Below are 20,805 nucleotides of genomic sequence, written 5' to 3'. Positions count from 1 at the left end.
ATCGGTAATATGATTGTCTTCTTCTCACACTCTTCTCACATCGGTAATATTATTGCTTTTGCAGATTGAGGAGCCAATGAGGAAGATCATATTGTACCTTAGACAATTCTAGTGGGATGGCACTTGTTGGCAAACTTTGAGGTTCAAATAGATTGTTCCTACAAATTGGGATGATTTGATGAACTTTTAGATCTCTTCTTTTTGTGGTTTTGGTAAAGCCGGTTCGGGGTAGCTCTCAGTGGGATAAAGAATTGGGATGGCTGTCTCCATTGTTTATGACTCCAATCCTTAAGAAGATGTAATGACAATGTAATGCATATGTTGCTAATTGAAATTATTTAAAGTTGATCATGGAGTGTAGTTCATTGAGGATGTTGTTATTGAATTTAATCATTTGAGTTTGAGTTAGGGTTAGAGAAGATTAACAAAAGAGAATTGTTGAGAAAATCATTGGAAACTAATAAACTAGCTAGTTACAAATTTGTGATCAGAGTAGCAACAATGTAAATCCATCTTTGCACATAGGGATCCATTCCCATCACAACATCATGCTCAAAATAGTTAAAAATCACTTCCTATCTTACCATTCACAAGATAACACTAATTTTTGCGAGTGAGGAGAAAACTCTCTAAATAGCATTTCTCTAAAATTGAGAAGCCTCCAACTTGCAAGGGAGATTTGGGTGAAGGAGGGAAAGAGCCAAACATTCAAATTTCTAGGCGAATTATTTAATTCTCATCAAGAAGACGATTCATATTTTTCTCAAAATTTATATTCATTATAGGAATATGTTAACCTAGGCTCCATATTATATAGCATGTGCCTTTTAGCTCTAAACAGTATGGTGTGTCTATTAAGGTTTCATTAATTTGTGGAGGGTGCATGCCATTTTGGGTCATTGAGTAACTAAACCACTAGGCTAAGTTTGAACCTTTCTCATCCATCACATAACTTCCTAGTGGGGGATGAGAAGTTTCTAGGTAAAAACCTTTATGCAATCCAAACAATGGACGAGAATTTTCATGTCCCACATATTCTTAAGTACAAGTTCCTCCACATATTTTTATTTGATCATGGTTTTCCTAGTCTGGTGTCTACTTTTCCTTACCTAATTGACATATTGATTCTCTGACTTATGGGAATCATCTCGTGTATTGCTCCTAGAAGAGACCTTCTCATTTCCTCCATGTCACCCACAAACCAACAATTTCCCCCATAGATCACGCATGTGGATGTAGATCCTTCCTCTCTCCTCAAATGTGACTCAGACCAAGACGTGATGCTTAGAGTAAGTACAAACATGAAGGATCATGGATATATATAGGTAACAAGGTGTTGGCAAAGCATACCCTAACTTTGGTGCCTAGGAAAGCACTAATATGTTCACCATACTAAGGATCAGATCCATCCATAGACTATGAGCTATGAGATGCCAAATACTTAACAAATATTTCTCTTAGCTCGAAGAATTAAGTGTCCAAAACTGGCGTGTAGGCTATTGGCACTATGGCAAATAAGTCTAAGTGCTTGTTTGGTTTTCCAAGTTGATCCTCCATCGCGACGTACTGTTTCACACACAACCACGACCCCCAAAGTTGTCACACTGTTAGTAGGTGCTTGTACTTAGAAAGTCGAGAAAGAAGCTCCTCCTTAATCGAATACATATCCGAAATCGAAGTTGTCACACTGTTGGGATGCTTTGAACTGTTGCTTCTTTTTAGCTTTGTGTACAAGCTTCCTATATGTCCACCACTGATGTAATTCCTCTAAACTGTTAGCTTTTTTGCTCCTCCACCATGTCTTGTATGATTGAAATACCCACAGCATGCTTGATAATGTGTTTTCTCCATTCCTTGGGTTGACCATATTGATAAACTACCATACTTCTTTGCAAACCAAGGGGTATGATGGTATATAATATTCTATTTTTGGATGATCCTTGGTTCAAATTCCAAGAAATATTCTATTTCGGCTTGTACGTAGAGATTTTGAGATATAAGCCATTAAACTTGGAGAATTGACCAATTCATTGTTCACGTAGTACATATAGTACATGAACAGATTGAAGACTTCGAGAACTGGCAATATTCTATCATCTTTATGTACATTTAAGAATAGTTCTAAATATATCTTCTATATCTCAAGAAAATGCCAAGAGAGAATACGCCAAAATCAATTTCACCTTATTTTTTAGGCTTTTTGGATTACTCTCTCTAAGCTTAGTTGGCACTTCTTAGAGGGCCCAAAGTTGAGTCCAAAATTCCCCTGATGTGCTTGTACTTAGAAAGTCGAGAAAGAAGCTCCTCCTTAATCGAATACATATCCGAAATCGACCCAAAAGCTGCACATTCAGACATGATTGCTAAGACCCGTGATTTAGACAGACGTAAAGACTTAGAGCTAGTCAAATCGCGAATACGCCATTGTGGTCAGATTGGTGCGTTCAACATAATGTCATGGTGGCGGACTCAACCTCAATATCACTATATATATATATATATGGACTAGATTGGTAGCATTGAATGTCATGATATAAGCTATCGAGCACTCGTACACTCAGCACAGCCACCGTGGCTACTGGAACGCATGGGTGGACAGGGCCTGTGTTATTCGGCATGGACGACGTATAATGCGCCCCACGCCACCCGGGAGACTATAAAGAGGTGTGCCATTCCTTATCATGCCAATTTTTCACATGATAGAGATAGATTCCACATGCGTGTGGCCTGTGTTATTCGGCATGGACGACGTATAATGCGCCCCACACGCCACCCCACGCCACCCGGGAGACTATATAGAGGTGTGCCATCTCCGAGTTTTCCTCATCATCGCTGAATCATCATCATCCCCGCACTAAGCAGAAGCAGCAGAGCCATGGCCACTGCCCAGGAGTGGAAGGCGCAAGCCAAAGGGAGCTTATGCCATAACCAAATTACTTTCGCAGCGCGATTCGGGTGCGCTGCTGCGATCACCGCGAATGTTCAGTTCGCCGCCAGGATCAACATCCAGATCCCCCGCGACTGTCCATTCAGCGGTCTCCTTACGCTGAACCACGTTGATAATCCGATCGACCTTCCTACCGGCACAGTGTACTTCCACCTCAAAGCGGAAAACCAAAACTTGAGCGTGGAGCTCTACTCAGACATCGATTGCAAGAAGCGTGTCGCGGTACTCGATGGAGCCCACGTTGACCTCCTTCCCACCATCGCCTTCGCTATCTCCGGTGAGGGGAAGTTAAGCGTTACAACCACGCCCTGAATGCATGCCGGAGCAACACAAACACATAAATAAACAAATAATAATTAGCGGCCGCTACATGGCTAGCTAACATTTGTGTACCTGCTGGCTGGCTTACTCCATATAATATATGTACTAGTTCTCTCTCTCTCTCTCTCTCTCTCTCTCTCTCTCTCTCTCTCCCCCCTGCATGGCCTCCAATTCCGATGTGGTGTGTGATATGACGTGTATAAAATACACTTGTCCAGAGTTGATCACATATTCGCGCTAAGTGTTCGCACTTTGACATGTAAATAAATAATGTGCACTGTGCCACACCCACCTCGTTGATTTCTTTGTTCATGCACGCCAAACAGATGTGTGACATGTGGCTTCTTCTGATGCTTATGTGTGTTCATCAGCACAGTGTTTTTCTCAGAGAAACGAAAAATGAAATCATCAAATTAACATACATTCGAACCTCACAATGCGCACACCGGGTTGGCAAACCCCTTTGCCCAACCCGGTGCAAAGCAACGATGTGCACGTAGTCTCCGCGAAGCCTTGATTTCGACCATCCAGCACCGCATCGCCAACGCATGTGAGCAGCTCCTCTCTCTCTCTCCCCCCCCTTCTCTGTTGTTCAAATAACCTTGCATCTACTAGCTCACCATTACCCACCCCCTAATTTAAGATAAGATCAACTAACCCTCTCATGGTCTATTCTAATATGTTGTCACATGATACAAAGTACAAAGAGGAAGCATTAGAGGACCACACTTTAATTTCTTTGAACATGGCATTGAAGTATGGAATATCATGAGTGTATAGCATTCCGTGCTTCTTTCCTTGGACATATGGCTTTCTTTATTACTTGGATGTGTGTGTGTATGATGGCTATTATTGCCATCTTACATTTTTCAAAGTGAGACATCAATTGTGGAATGAAAACTACGATCCAACATGGTTGCTCTTGTGGGTATACTACTCAAGCTTTCTCCTTATAAAGTATTTTGGGTAGAAATACCCACGCCTCACTATTAAGCATGTATTAGTTTCGTTAGGAGAAGGATGGGAAGTTGCAGTCATATGCTTGAAAAAAACACATGGTAGTTTTTTTCTATTGTTGTGTGCACAATTGTAATTATGACTTTTGATGGTAGCGTGTATGGCAATAACATTGGGTATGGGTGTGTGTGAGATACTCATGCTCTAATTAAATTACCTATCTCTTGAGTTTAGTAAGCTTATCTGGCAATAGTGAAGGAGAAGATGATGATAACATTGAAGCTATAGAAACACTTGATGGAAACATAGAACAAGAAGATGACGGGGTGAAGCAGGAATGATGGTAATTAGAGGACACCAAGTTTAGCCACCACAATAGGAGACCAAGGAAAAAGTTACGCATGGAGATCATGAAAACAAGACAAAACAATGGGTCTGCACAAGAAGTGGTAATGGTGATGTTAATGAGGGAGGAGTAAATACATTGGCTCTACACACAACTAGTTGAGATGAAGCTAGTGATGGTAGTGGTGGCCACCATGTATTGCAACAACCACCATGAGATCCAACATCTCTCTCTCTCTCTCTCTCTCTCTCTCTCTCTCTCTCTCTCTCTTCATACCCATATATACAAACTAAGTACATTCTCTCTCTCCCTCTCTCTCTCTCACACACACTCACACACATGATTCAGACTTTGTAAGTTACAATGCCCTCCTTATATATATACACACACACACACTCACATACAAAGGAAAACTATAGCCCTCCTTATATATATATATATATATATATACACACACACACACACACACACTCACATACAAAGGAAAACTATAGCAATTGATTCAAGCCCCCACTCTAGAAGCCTATTGGCACCTCACAAATTAATTTCCTCCAGCCAATAGACTTGATCTATTAACAGCCCATGATCTCCTCCACGGTGCAATTAATTAGTGCTTGACAGGGAAGACAAGCAAATTTCTTGGTAAATCGACTGGCTATACCTAGATCTGGGGGATCAATGAGACAAATCACGATGGTGATTAGAGGTGGTGATGAGGAAAAAGATCACATTCGCTCTAGAAAAACAAGAAGAACAAAGGAAAATATTTAAAAGCACCCCTTCTTATGGAGGGGGTTCACATGCTCCAATCCCGTTCTTAAGAAAACTCTATAAAATCACATACACACTCATAATCAACGACATGCTGCCGATCTAGATTGAGTTCCTCCACCTTCTAATGCACTCTTCCATAAGATACCACCCTAGTATGAGGAGCCAAGTTTGCATCAGCGGACTCACCCAGTAAAGTAAGGTTCACACTCCTAAAAAACACACCTCCATAAAAGAAAGCATGTGGACATAAGGCAACCATTCTTAAGTCCAATACCAAGCTCTCCATGAGACCCCCATATGCCAACGGCTTGAGGAGTTCCAAACCAAACCTTCCAATATAGGACCACAACAAAGCCAATCACATGCCATGGGAGCGAGCCATAGGAGACACCACATGCCTCTATCTTGAAACCAATACTTCCAAGATCCCATAGAGCGAGATTTCACATATCCACAACCATGCTACCCACATGCCAAACAAGAACCATTAGCTATATTCATCTGCTCCTCGATCATATCCATTGGAAACTAGTGTAACAAGATGCCCCAACATGACTTCTTCACCCATACAACACCACATCGAATACCATATCTTAAGAACAAAAATGAGTATCACCATCATGCATATCTTGGTTTATCAATAATATGAGACCTTGTGGGCCAAAACCACTACTCACTAGCAACACTAGTCTCAGATGTAAAGATCACTGGGGCTAGGGAATTACCTAGCAATATAATCTTGCTAAATTGGAGATCAAGGCAATCATATTAGATCACGAGTGTTTATCACACACCCATGGGGATTAAAAAAGAAGAAGAAGAAAAAAGAGGTGTGAAGAAATAGTGGGATTTCCAAACATGAATCTATCCAAAGATTTAGCATGCCTACGAGTGCTACACCAACACAACAAAAAAAAATCACTACATACCTCCATAGCCATTAGAGAGAGAATGGATACAAAAATAAAAGGGTGAAGTTGATGCCACCCTCACAAGCTCCCTTAATTCCTTGCTCATGCATGCCAACAAATGTGCGACATGTGGCTTCCTCTGATGTGTATGTGTGTACAGGATAACTTTTTTTTCAAAAATCAAAAATGAAATTATCAAATGAGAATAAATTCTTTGACTTGAACTTCACAGTGCACACATCAGGTTAGCAAACCCTTTTCCCAGCTCGGTGTGCAAGCAACAATGTGCACGTAGTCTCCATGAAGCGTTGACTTCGACCATCCACCACCACATTTCCAACTTATGTGAGCAACTCCTCTCTCTCTTATCCTCCCTTGTTCAAACAATCTTGCATCCACTAGATCACCATTACCCACCCCCTGACAAGCTCACCAAATGAATCTAGTCTAACCTTGAAAACATATGGATGTACATGATGTACTTGGAACACTTCTAGTCTACAGTTGAGGACAACTGCAATATAAGAGGACAATTGCAATATAAGAGGGAGGGATGTAACTATTTGGCCTCCGAGCTCTTTTTCACATGATGGAACTCTTGACCAAACACATGGACATGTTGATGGAACTCTTGACCAGACACATGGACATGTTGATGGACACATGGGAAAATGGTTCTTAACGCTAACATAGGAAAAAACACCAATCTTGTTCAAAAAGCAAGAAAAATCAAAAAGTCAACTATGTTGACCAAGAGCTAAGGGCATCATTGGAAAGAGGAAATTGAACTAGATCAAAAAGCTAAAAGCCGCTTTCCCAAAAGTAGGTCTAGGGACAAAAAGCTAAAAGCCGCTTTCCCAAAAAGTAGGTCTAGGGACAAAAAGCTAAAAGTACTTTTTGGGAAAGCTAAAAGCCGCTTTCCCAAAAAGTAGGTCTAGGGACAAAAAGAGAGGCCTTGAAGCTACAAAAGCGTAAATCAAGAACTTTGGCTATATTTGACTATTAATAAATTATTTAAAAGAGGAAAAGAGAAAACCAAGGCAAAAAATCAAAAGCAAGGCATGGCAAAACACAGGGACCCCCTTTTAAGTATATAAGAAGCTTGTATTCCTCTTGATGATGGAGAAATACTTTTTGAAGAACAACTCTATATGGATCACGTGGAGAAGAATTTGAGGAGAGCCACCTTGAGAGACCCACCTTTTGAAGAGCAAGAGGTTCATCATCATCTTCCTCTCCACCCTCCGCCCTGCTTGTTGCAGAGCTATCGCTACTTTAAAACCACCACCACCACCCCAAAGCCACCATCGTAGCCACCCAGAGCTCAGCTCCATTAGTGCCTTGGCCCTCCACCGCTCATAGCCTGCCACACCGCCAGTGTTTCTGCCACCCAGAGAAACGAAAAATGAAATCATCAAATTAACATACATTCTTCGACTACTTGAACCTCACAATGTGCACACCGGGTTGGCAAACCCCTTTGCCCAACCCGGTGTGTGGACAAAAACAGAGACTGATGATGTGTATATACTGTGCAGAATACTAAGAGCTTTAGAAATATGTAATCAGTTTGAGTCAGTTTTGAGTTTTGGTTGAGATAAAATTCAATGTACATGAGAGAGAAAGTGAAAAGAGAAAATGAAAAGGTTTTGGCACAATTTCCAAGGTTTTTGAAGAGGGATTAAGGTAGACTGTGTGATGGATGTTGATAATGTGACTAGACACCTATGTGTCAGTAGGAGTTTGATTTGAATAGGTGGCAGGCATGCAGGCCAATGTCAAGTGTCAGCTCAGGACGCCTCCGGGAGAACTTGCCCGTTTTTGGAGCCGTGGAGAGTCGATTTGGGAGTTTTTTTTTTGTGGGGTGGTGCGTGTGTTTTTTTTTAATTTAGGGAAGCTGCGAAGCTATGGAAGTAGAGGAGATTGACTGTGGAGCTGCTACGGTTGCCCGGAGAGAAGATGGCGAGCGGAGGCTATTGAATTTGCTGAGAGGAGGCTGGAGGGAGCAAGAACCAGAGCGAGAGTAGCTTGCGGGTGAGCCAGATGTGCAGTTTTCGAGTCGGGAGAGCTGGACTACATAATTTTCTCTCACAACTCCTAACAAGCGCATACTGAAGCAAACCATAACATTTTTGGCACCGCTGCCGGGGAAACACCTTTGTTTCCTTCATACTCTTTGAGTTTCAGCTCCTATTGCATAGTATTTATTATTGCCTTTGCATTTTGGTAATGCATTATATGGAAAATGGAAGGATAGGGTGTGTGTGGTTGAGAAAAAAGATATAGTTTTGATGTTGTGAATGTTGTGGAAAGTAGTTTAGGAAAGGATTCATTGGTTACTCTTGATAAGTTTGATGTTAGCACCACAAGCATTGGCACAGACTAATTTTCATCATTTGGATAGGTATTATACACCCAAGACTACAAATTGCCGACGTGGAAAACTCCATGTGAAACTCATAAAAAATTAGCTACCAAGAAATACATTGCACTAAAAAAGATCCAAGCCCAAAAGGAAGCACGAGAGAGACAAACCAAACTTCAATAAGATTGAGAAAAGAAATTATCAAACCTATTAGGTGAAAGCATGTATAGGTGGTACCAAAAAGGAGTGTCTTGGACACTCCTTTTAGCCACCCCTTTGGGAGGAGAAAGAGGCTTAAATTTGAAATAGAGGCAGGCTTGAAAATGCAACTGAGCATTCATTAAGGGAATGGCGTGCCCATTAAACGCTTCTGAATATTCTCTCTCCTCCACCAGTCTGCACTCGTCCTGCAATCACTCTCTCTCTCTCACTCTTTCTCACTCTCCGCCTCTCTCTCTCTGCCATAGCATAGCCTCTACTTCTTGCCTACACAAAAGGGCCTCTCTTCTCACCTAAGCGCAAGCTGTATTCAACTGTACTATCTCCCTCTCTCCCTCTCTCTCTCTCTCCATGAAGACTACAGTTGTGCTTTAATGGTCTTGTTTGCAATAACCTCAGCCTCCTAGCTCCCTCATAACTGCTTTAATGGTCTTCTTTGCAATAACCTCAGCCTCCTAGCTCCCTCATAACAGGCTCCACATGGAGTCTCATAGTGTACAGAATGGCAATACAAGCTCTGTATATCTTCCCCCATTGTCTATCACACAACACATCCCGAGAGAACTTCTGCCAGGTCTTCGAAACTACTGGGTTGCAGAGAAGAGGGAACAAAGAAGCATTGAGAAGTGGATGGCACGTATGCGTAAGGATGGTGACATTGATGAGCGAGAGGCAAAGAAAATCTGTAGCGCAGTTTCTCAGTGTGCTGGCGCAAACAAACAAACGGGCTTTCCGAGGGCCTTCAATCCTTACAACATTCTAGTACTAAGTGTTTTAGTGCAGTTGCAATGTGCATGGAGTGTGAGGCTGTAGAGTTAGTGGAGACACTCCATGTGGCCCAATCTATAGTGCATTGGGCAGCTTTCATCCATGCTCAGCCAAGAATGGCTTGTTACTTCATTGTCCTTGTAGGCATAAGCTTGTGCAACTTTCAAGCTTTCTTTGTTTCGCCTATGCCGAAGTTTGATTTGTCTCACTCGAGCTTCCTCTCGGGCTTGAATTTTGTTTTCATCAGCTCGTTCTTTTGCATCTTGCTTATTTATGGGTAGCACATAATGCTTCCTCAGTGAGAGGACCATAGTATTTTTTAAATTTACCAAAGGTTTCAACTCCATCTAGAGTTTCATTTTGTTTTTCTCAACTAGCATAGTTTTGCATTGCTAGTTGTCTCTCCTCCTCAAGTTGTTCCAAAATGAGTAAACGTTCAGCTAACTCGTTACCCCTAAGCTTTTGAGCTACAACCACTCTTAATTTGGGTACCATGAACTCCTAAGGCATCACTACCTCAAGTCTATACACCATCTTAAAGGGTGTGAACCCAATTGCAACCTTGTATGCAGTGTGATAGGCCCATAAAGCTGCTGTGTGAGTTTAAGCTCCCAGTCATTGTTTGCATTGAGCTACTGTCTTAGTAAGTATATATATTAAGGCCTTGTTTGTGCTCTTTGCTTGACCATTATCATATGGAAAATAGGCCGTTGACTTGTGATGTGAGATCATGAGAGTGCTAGTGAGATATTTGATCACATCGTTGTTGATAAAATGACTACCTTGATCACTCACTATGCACATGGAAGATAACATCCCAGTTTGGCACTTCTAGTATAGGAGCACTAGCCAAAGCTTGCTTCAACATGTTATAGGCTTGTTGGCATTCTTATGTCCACTCAAATATAATGAGAAGCTTGTATAAAGGTCTAGCTATCTCAGCATAAAATAATATGAACCTTCAATACTAGCCAACATGACCCATAAATCTTTGCACTCCCTTGTAGTTTGTGGGTGGCGGTAGGTCTAAAATGACTTTGATTTTGCCCTCATTTGTAGAAATACCATTTTTTGGACACTGTATGTTCCAAGCTCACTCCATGCTTGACCCAAAATTGCCATTTGAAAGGGTTTAATAATATGTGATAAAAACTACAGCTTTTAAGGATCTTTCTTAAACATGCTAGATGTTCTTTCCAGGATGAATGAATGCATAAGTCATCTAAGAAATCTTAAAAAACCTCTCTTAAGAGATCCTTAAAGGCAGTGTCATCAGCCTTTGGAATGTGGTTAGTGTTGGTTAGGCCTTCGGTAACAAATGTTGTTTTAGCTTGGTCCTCAAGTGTAATGGAAATCTAATTATAGCCTGAGTATCCATCTAAAAAGCTATAAGCTTCCTTTCCTACAACTCACTCTAGCACATGTTCAGAATAAGGCAAGGGGTAGTGATCCTTGTTGCGAGAGTGGCAATATTTACCTTCTTGAGATCCACACACACTCTCAGTTTTCCATTTTTCTTGGGCACTACCACAATAGGTCAAACCCACTATGAGTGTTCGATCTCATAAATGAATCCGCATTCAATAAGCTTGTCAATTTTATTTTTCACAATTTTGGCATATTGAGGATTCATTGGATAGGGACATTGCTAGATTGGTCTAACATTTGGTACCATTGGGATGGTGTGCTATACACTAGCAGGCACTCCCTTTATGTCATGATATATCCCTGTAAAGCAGTCCCTATACTCTTTGAGAAGAGCTACAAGTTCAGCCTCCTTGGCCTTATTCATCAGCTGCTTCAACTACAGCCTTAGCCTCTTAATCCTTCTATGCAAGTTCACAATTTTGTTTCCTCATCGGGTTGAGCAACTCGATTTCCTTTCATTAGAGAATTTCACCTTAGCTATATCAATTGGGGGTGCCCTACAATACGTGGCCTTTTGTAACTCCTCTCCCCAATCGTCTATAAACTTTTGATATAAGTCTACTATACCCATGTATTGGAGCCATTGGGCAGAAGGTATCCTCTCTTGCATCCTTCTATGATGATTGGTTCCATATCATTTACATCTTCGCTATTTTTAGAGATGCTCCTTTTGGTGTGTTGAAGAACTTCATCCCTTTCTTTAGATTGGGAATTCGTATTAGATTCAGAGCTACTCCTTGTAGTTTCTTTTGATGTTGTCAGCTCTGTTTTGCTCATAGTAATGGAGGAGTTGGTGTCACTTATAGTCTCTGATGCAGTCTCTGGATGTATGGGGACTGAGACCAAGACTATAACGATTACTACCGATTGCAAGTGTTATGTTACATTCATTGATGGTTACACAAGGAAAGTGTGGGTTTATTTCATGAAGGAGAAAAGTGAGATGTTTGCTCACTTTCAGAGATTTAAAGCCTTGGTCGAGATGGAAAAATGTATGCGATTAAAATGCTTGAGATTAGAGGGTGGGGGAGAGTTTATTCCAATAAGTTTAGTGATTTCTTGAGAAAGTAGGGAATTAAGAGACGATTTACATGCAAGTATATTTTGCAACAAAAAGGAAACATAGGCACATTGCAGAAGTGGCACTTACCTTGATGTTTGAAAAGAATATGCAAGTTTATTTTTGGACTGAAGTAGTAGTAAAATATATGTTTTCATAATGAGCATGCCTCCCACTATAGTTGTTCATGGCATGATGCTTCAACATAAGTTTGTAGGCATAAAACCACATATGTCTCACTTAAAAGTATTTGGATATATTGCATATGTGCATATTCGCAAAGTGAGAACCAAGTTAGATTCATAGGTAACGAAATATATCTTCATTGGTTATGCTTTGGAGTAGGAAAGTTATAGATGTTATAATCCTACCACTCATGAGATGCAAGTAAGCAATGATGTTATCTTCGATGAGATGAGTAGCTAGAATACACCAATGGAGGCAATGGAAAATGTAGATGTAAGAAGTTATGATATTGCCCCACATGTAGAGAAATAGTTATAGGTGCTTAGTGGACTTGGAGAGTCCTCTAGTAGTGGATCCAATGTTAGTCCATGGTTAGGTAGGTTGAGGACACATGTATCACACAAAGGGAAGGAACAAGTAGATCAACCTTTTGTGCCTAATTTGTCAGAGCAGGAGGTCACTCATATATGGATGGTAATTCTAGTGGCTCTCTTAGCAAAGCCTTGATGAGAGGAGCTTGCATTCCATCAGTGGGGTCACTCTTGGTGCAAGCAGAACCAGGGCTGTTTAAAGACACTTAATAGTGATCCAGGTGTACAACAAAGGTCTATGAGGGTTACATACCTTGTTAACATGTTGAGCCTACCATTATACTTACATCACTGGTAATTCTAGTGGCTCTCTCAGCAAAGCCTTGATGATAAGCTTGCATTCCATCACTAGGGTCACTCTTGGTGCAAGCAAAACCAAGGCTGTTTAAGGACACTTAGTAGTGATCCAGGTGTACAACAAAGGTCTATGAGGGTTATATACCTTGTTAACATGTTGAGATATGATGGATATGCAGCCTGTCGTTATACTTACATGGTTAAATCAATATAGGAGTTGGAGCCCTTATTTTGAGTAAGTACTTGGAAATAAAAAATGGAAAGATATTACGGATGAATGACAGCATTAGATGCAAATGCAACATGCAAATTAGTGTCTTTGATTAAAGAAAAGAAGGCAATTACATGTAAGTGGGTGTATAAAGTCAAGCATAACTTGAATGGATCAGTGAGCAAGTAGGCAAGATTGGTTGCCACCAAGGGTTATGTGTAGACCTATGCCATTGACTATGAGGAGACATTCAGCATGGCTGCGAGAATACTATCCATGTGAGAGCTATCATGAGTGGTTGCAAGATGAGGTTATCTAGTTTCGTTTAGTGGGTGCCTTGGGTTTAGCCTGAAAACATAATTTTTTTAAAGAAGAATAGCTAATCTCTCCTAGTTAGCCAAGGAGTTTCACTTTAAGGTAATCTAATGAAACATCACATGCAAAGTTGGGCAACTAAAATTATAATCTCATGGAATATCCAATAATTTCAAAGCCCCTTTTCTTTGGGAACCAAAATTGTATACAGGCCCTATCGGAGGTTTGGATAGGTACACTAAATGTGAGTAAATTGCCTATAACTATTACATTACTACTCATATGATATTCCCACTTTGCATATCACAAATTCACATAACATAGAGATTAACTTGATTTATTGAGTAATTTTTGACGTGTTTTACTATTTTCTATATCATTTAAAAGGCATTAGAATCGTTAAAAAAACATACTATTTTGTCCTCCCATCACATCTACCATTTAAAATGCTCAATTTGTATAGATCTGGTAATGATTTGACTCTGATTAAATTGGAAAAGATTAGTAGAATGTGGATCTAAGGTAAAATTACAAATCTAATGGCGGTTGGATTTTTGTAGATTTACTTTATAAAATTTGTTATGACTATTAGAGGCCCATTAAACCAATTGTAATTCAATTCTACAAAATCAAATATTGAATCGTTCAATCTAAAAACTCTAAGGATCAATATAATTGTTACCATGAATTTATTTAAAAAAATGTAGTTTAATTTTAGTATGGGAAGGTCCATTTTCAATCCTCCCAAGTGAAAATTCCCATATTGTGTCCACTCTCCCCTTTTCAAGTCTAAAACCAATCCTAGTTAGGTTTGGAAATCTAGGCTTGGTAATCTTCAAAGCCTAGATATCATGCCATGTGTGAGGCTTGGGTGGCCACAAATCTTATATGTGCATGCCACTTTATGTCCACATCAGCTTCGAGAGGATCCACATAAGCACCATGCCACCTCCACCCTCCATGTCAACATGGTCAACCTAGTTGACTTCCCACCTCATCATCCTAGTCATCATTAATGCCACATCTTCTTGTCACCTTTGTATGCCACCTTGCACTTGGTGACATGGCATGGCACATCATGGAATAGCCACATTAGCCATAATAAAGCCACATGTCAAGTAAATGCCTTAAAAAAACACTAATTTCAAAGGATTATATTTTTAAAATTAGATAAATAATATTTTTTTATAGTCCGTGTTATTTTATTTTAAAATTTTGTTTTTTTAAATTTAAGTATGTTTTTAGTATTTTCCAAAAAATAAAATAAAATATAGAATTAAAAGAATAAAATGTATATGACTTATTAATATAAAATAGTTTAAAACCACTAATTTCAAAGGATTATATTTTTAAAATTAGATAAATAATATTTTTTTATAGTCCATGTTATTTTATTTTAAAATTTTATTTTTTTAAATTTAAGTATGTTTTTAGTATTTTCCAAAAAAATAAAATAAAATATAGAATTTAAAGAATAAAATGTATATGACTTATTAATATAAAATAATTTAAAACCACTAATTTCAAAGGATTATATTTTTAAAATTAGACTTCCTTGGTGGTGAATACCTGCAGGCACCACCAAGGGTCGAGAGACAACTGGAGTGTGCCTCTATAGAAACTCCATGGAGAGTAGCCAGATATGGTCCAGTCTTTGCGTGGGATTTCTCCAGTAGCGGTGGTGGTTGATGATGGAGCATGCCTTCGATCCCACAAAAATCCATGCCACCTCATGAAGATCCTCTCATACGGTGTTACAAAGTTTAGGTGAGCGGATGTGCCTTGTAATTTGGGCACACGCTTGTACAGAGGAACCATAAATAACTCCAATGCATGGTGAACATGTGGCCTCAAGTTAACCGCTTCCTCATCCATTCCACCAGACGTATGAGGCACATGTTTGTTTCTTTAGGAAATGTTTCGGCAGTATTACTAGGCCACCAAATCCACCCATACGTTCAAAACGAAATCGACCCTAGAGAATTCTACCATCATAACATCCACTAGGAAGATCGAAATAACCAACTAAGCATGATTCATTGGTTCATCTAGACGGGTGTCATTTTGCTTAGCATTTTGATATACCTATTTCTAATCATCGGTAACTTTCCATAGTAAGGTTTCAACCAGAAACTATTCAATGCTTTAAAAAAAGAAACACCATCAATCATGATTAGAGAAAAAGTACTAGGACTAATCTTAGTCAAAATGCAGTAGGGTTCTATCCATCTAAGCTTTGAATTTCTAGGGTGTGGACCCATTCGAGATTGGAATAGCAATATTGGAACACCAAATTCAAAAATTTTAAATTTTTTATTACAGTCCCACTAGAGTTTGTACTACTTCTACCATCCCAAGATCTTTGAAACATGTTTTCATCCAAGTCCATTAGTTGATTCAATCTATGACATAAGGACTCTTCAATGTGGGGGCTATAAGTTATTATATCTTGTTTTGGGACAATTATAAATAAATGTTAGCAAATCAAATTTAGCCTTTGGGTATGTTTTTAAAATTACGTATGATTTGAGAGGAATCACACGTGATTCTTGACTTGGTCATTTTTCTAGATTCCCATGATTTTGTGCACTAGTAGAAAAGACTTGCAAAAATTCTAATTATAAGCTCTCACGTGTGTGCATGTGCAAATAATGAGTAAGATGGAGGTTCAAGAAAGGTTGTCTGAGGAGTGGCAAGACAAGAAATAGTAAACAAAGTAAAAGATTTTGAATGATAAATAACTTGTTCTACAAGTCGCCCAAATCTCCAGGATCCTCCACTTGCCGACATGCCTTCTGTGGCCCTGGGGACATGATGCCTTCTGTGGCCCTGGGGACATGATGCCTTCGATCCCACAAAAATCCATGCCACGGTGCCACCTCATGAAGATCCTCTCATACGGTGTTACAAAGTTTAGGTGAGTGTATGTGCCTTGTAATTTGGGCACACGCTTGTACAGAGGAACCATAAATAACTCCAATGCATGGTGAACATGTGGCCTCAAGTTAACCGCTTCCTCATCCATTCCACCAGACGTTTGAGGCACATGTTTGTTTCTTTAGGAAGTGTTTCGGCAGTATTACTAGGCCACCAAATCCACCCATACGTTCAAAACGAAATCGACCCTAGAGAATTCTACCATCATAACATCCACTAGGAAGATCGAAATAACCAACTAAGCATCTATCATTGGTTCATCTAGACGGGTGTCATTTTGCTTCGCATTTTGATATACCTATTTCTAATCATCGGTAACTTTCCATAGTAAGGTTTCAACCAGAAACTATTCAATGCTTTAAAAAAAGAAACACCATCAATCATGGGTTGGGCTATTTCACAGCCAGACTGTGTAAATTCTGTCTCTCTTAATTAATTCTTGCGCTTGTTGGTTTTTTTAAAAAAATCATGATTAGAGAAAAAGTACTAGGACTAATCTTACTCAAAATGCAGTAGGGTTCTATCCATCTAAGCTTTGAATTTCTAGGGTGTGGACCCATTCGAGATTGGAAGAGCAATATTGGAACACCAAATTCAAAAAATTTAAATTTTTTATTACAGTCCCACTAGAGTTTGTACTACTTCTGCCATCCCAAGATCTTTGAAACATGTTTGCATAAAAATCAAATTTAATGAGAATACCACTTTTGTAATTAAAAAATTCTTTTATGCATCTATTTATGCATAAAAATCAAATTTAATGAGAAGTAATAAAAAAATTTCCTTCATGCATCTTTCTATGCATAAAAATCAAATTTAATGAGAATAACATTTTTGTAATAAAAAAATTCTTTTATACATAAAAATCAAATTTAATGAGAATAACACTTTTGTAATAAAAAAAATTCCTTTATGCATCTTTCTATGCATAAAAATGAAATTTAATAATTAATATCAGTGATATCCATGCATATTCATAGGTGAATATGTACATGGAGTAATTAGAATATTTCTTTCAAATGCAAAAATGGTAGAAATTGCTCTTTTGGAATAACATAAAAACAAACTTTCTTTTCCACAAAATTGTGAAAAATTTTACCATAATCTCCTTTGTATGGCTGACCATTCCTCAGTTTTATCATTCTTTATTTAACTTAAATTAACCCAATTAGATTTATAGAACTCTAATCTACACAATTTTCTAGATTCAAGAGAGTAAACAATAAAAAGAGTTTAATTAATCCTTTAGTTAATCTTTCTAGGATTGAGAAAGGTTAGAATAATGTAAAGAGGAGAAGGGGTGGCCTTTTTATCAAAGGCATAGCATTTGAATTTAATTCAACATCTACGAATCATAAAAATTAAGAAAACCATAGATTCTTCATTAAACAAGTAAAAAAATTAGCTTACATCATATGGAGCTTGTAAGCTCTCCTTTGGCTTGAGGGATTGAGGGTTCTACTCTTGTTTGAAGCAAGAGTGGCCACCAACTCACTTTGGAGAGGATTAGGCCAAAAATAATTGAATTATTAAAGATTCAATGTAGTTGGCTCAGGACAGCAGGAGCGTTTATGAGGGGCATAAACGCCATAAAGAATTCAATGTAGATGCATCAACACCATTAAGCTTAAATGGTGTTTATGCATCTCCCCTCCTGTCCTGAGCCATATCCCCTCCTCATGAAATGGTGTTTATGCATCTCGCCTCCTCATGAAATGGAGTAGGCGCCTTTTCATTGATGCATAAACACCATAAAGAATTCAATGTAGATGCATAAACACCATTAAGCTTTTACAAAGGGGGAGGCTTCTATTAATAGGAAAAAGTGAGCCTCTAACCAAGCAAACTGATTCTAGAATTTTCCAGATCAGTTTGGTCAATTTTTGACCATTTTTGGGTCAGCTCAGCTTACTTTTTGGATCTAGTTTTGAAATAGGAGAGAGGAGAGATAAAAATATCTCATTTTATTGATTAAAAATTGGAAGTAATGATGAGAAAAAGGTGCCTACTTCATGAGGAGAGTTCCCCACACTGAGGTGTCAAATTTTAGTTTTTTAATTCTTTTCTTTGGTCCTTAGTCCACTCTTCATCTTATGTGAGCATTTACTCATTTTTGGGGGGTTTTTCTTTTATTCTTCAATTTATCTCCTCCCTACATTTGTATTAATCTTATTGGTCCATAGGAACCTTAATTGGACCATAATCTAAAATTTTCTAAAAATTTAGACCCTTAGGCTAAGGTCCTTTATACCTATTTTTTATTAATTCCAATTGCACATTGGAAAGTTCTTTTTGAAATTCTGTTTCAAGGGAAATCATTTTAGACACTAGGAGGATTTTTATATCCAAAAATATCTCAATTTTGAATTGCCTCCCTCTAGACATTTTCTCTCTTCTCAGGCCAAAACAGGGTAAAACAGGATCTTTCTTTTATTTCAGAGAGAGGGAAATAATTATAAGATCAGAAGGGGAGGTTCTTACACCTGCACACCTCAAAAGTTGGAGGGAGGAATCTTACATCCTACCCCACTTAAAAAACGCGAGATGTCCTCATCTCACAAACTAGATTCCTAGGTTCCTTATAGTCTGGTGAACCCAACAGAATCCTGGGATAAAGATCCCTTATATAGAACTCATCATCAGATAACAATTTTTTCAGATCATATCATTCATATCCTTAACACAATAATGGTCCATTAGATCAAAATTTTCATCTGAATATTCCTCCATGGGAATTTCAATTTTACAGGTTTTTAATTTGTCATCCCTTAACTTGATCTGCTAGGTCAAGTGTTAACAGTAGTAATCTGTCAGCACAATCCACTAATCTCATAGTGATTTGCTGAAGTCATTATCGTCATTCGAGTTACGAACATTGTCATAGGGAGTCGTCCCGTTCATCCTCATTATGGTTTTGCTCAGCTTATCGTTTTTCAACCAAAATTCAAGAATCATCATTTTTTTCAGTCAGAATCCAATTCAACTCATCAATTCTTAACCAGAATTTTAAAATCAAATCAACCACATTTGAATTCATCATCTGGATAGCATTTTTGCTTATAATTTCATGGTCTTAGATTTACTCGTATATACTGCCAATAAAGAGCTGTAGTTATATTCTCGGTATATACGGGTAGCGGTCATTGAAATTATAAGGTAAATACCATCATGTCTAGGCCTCAAGCAAGTCAGGGATTCCATGCAATTGCGGTACTTCCATCTAAAGACCCAATTACTAAATTATGAATTTCAGTCTGAATATATTTGTATGAATTTCATCACACATTTCTAACTTTTTACTGCTGTTACTTCATAACGTGTTCGCCCATGCACAATGGATATGACCAACTTTGAGCACTTGTGCTCTTGCCTGCAAAGAGATAGATTCTTTCCCATGAACACAAGATGATTTTGTAGGAGTGGTTCTTATGATAGAAGGAATTCATGTAGGAATCATAGGAGGTTCTTCTTCTTCTTCTTACTTAGCATTTTCTCACCAATTCCTAGGCTACTTCAAGTTGCTCTTTTTCTCCATGAGGTTAGGCAATTTAACCAATTTCTTGGGTAGGCTAAGGTGGTTAGCTATAAGACCATCTCCTCCTTAAAGGATGATTAGTAGTATTGTCATCACCAAATCCACTATGTCATGTTAGTTGGTATTTCCTTCCCTTTTCACTATGTAGTGTTACTCAATCTTCCCCTTTTTCCCAATCTTCTTGGCACTTTAATGTTGATTCCTATAAGATTGCTTCTTTTTTGTGGCTGCCCTATTGGGGCCTCTTTTGCAGTTAAGACTCTTATGCTTGCTTAGGGGCAATTCTTCTCCTTGCTTGCATGTGAGTGACTTCATTCAAGGGAATTTAATGTTATGAACCCATCCACCAGAGCCATGGGTTTCTAGTCTGTGGTGCACAGTTGGATGTGGCTGCTCTCATAGGAAAATTCTTGTACATGTAGTATACCACAACCATTGTAATGGGGTCTAATAGGGTGTATTGTCTATCATCTTCTTGATTGGTTACTCACCAACCTAGTGATGTTCCTAGCCATGAAAGTAAGTTAATTTCCTTCTCCCAAGTAAGTACATGGGATAGACAATGTTATTCTCCATAATTTATTGGATTAGTTAGTATTTGTGCAAGAGAGCTTTACACCTCTAGTGTCTCTTTTTAAGTGTATTCTTGTTCTACCCTCCTCTCCTATAAAATCTAGAATCTTATCGATAGTTAATTTCTTCATGGGAGCACCTGCAAGCTGGAGAGTGGTAAAACTAAGGGTGGTAAGGGAATTTCAATACCCTTAGGGGCCCTAACTCGGTGGTAGAACTAAGGGTGGTAAGTGTATTTTAGGTACCCTTAAGAGCCCTAATTAGGTGGTAAGTGAGTTTTAGGT

The sequence above is a fragment of the Cibotium barometz genome, chromosome 4 (genome assembly GCF_041138505.1).
Source record: "Cibotium barometz isolate CiBa-2024 chromosome 4, ASM4113850v1, whole genome shotgun sequence".
In the NCBI taxonomy this organism is placed as follows: domain Eukaryota; kingdom Viridiplantae; phylum Streptophyta; class Polypodiopsida; order Cyatheales; family Cibotiaceae; genus Cibotium; species Cibotium barometz.
The sequence above is the reverse complement of the archived record's forward strand: the minus strand, read 5'-3'. Positions refer to the sequence as shown.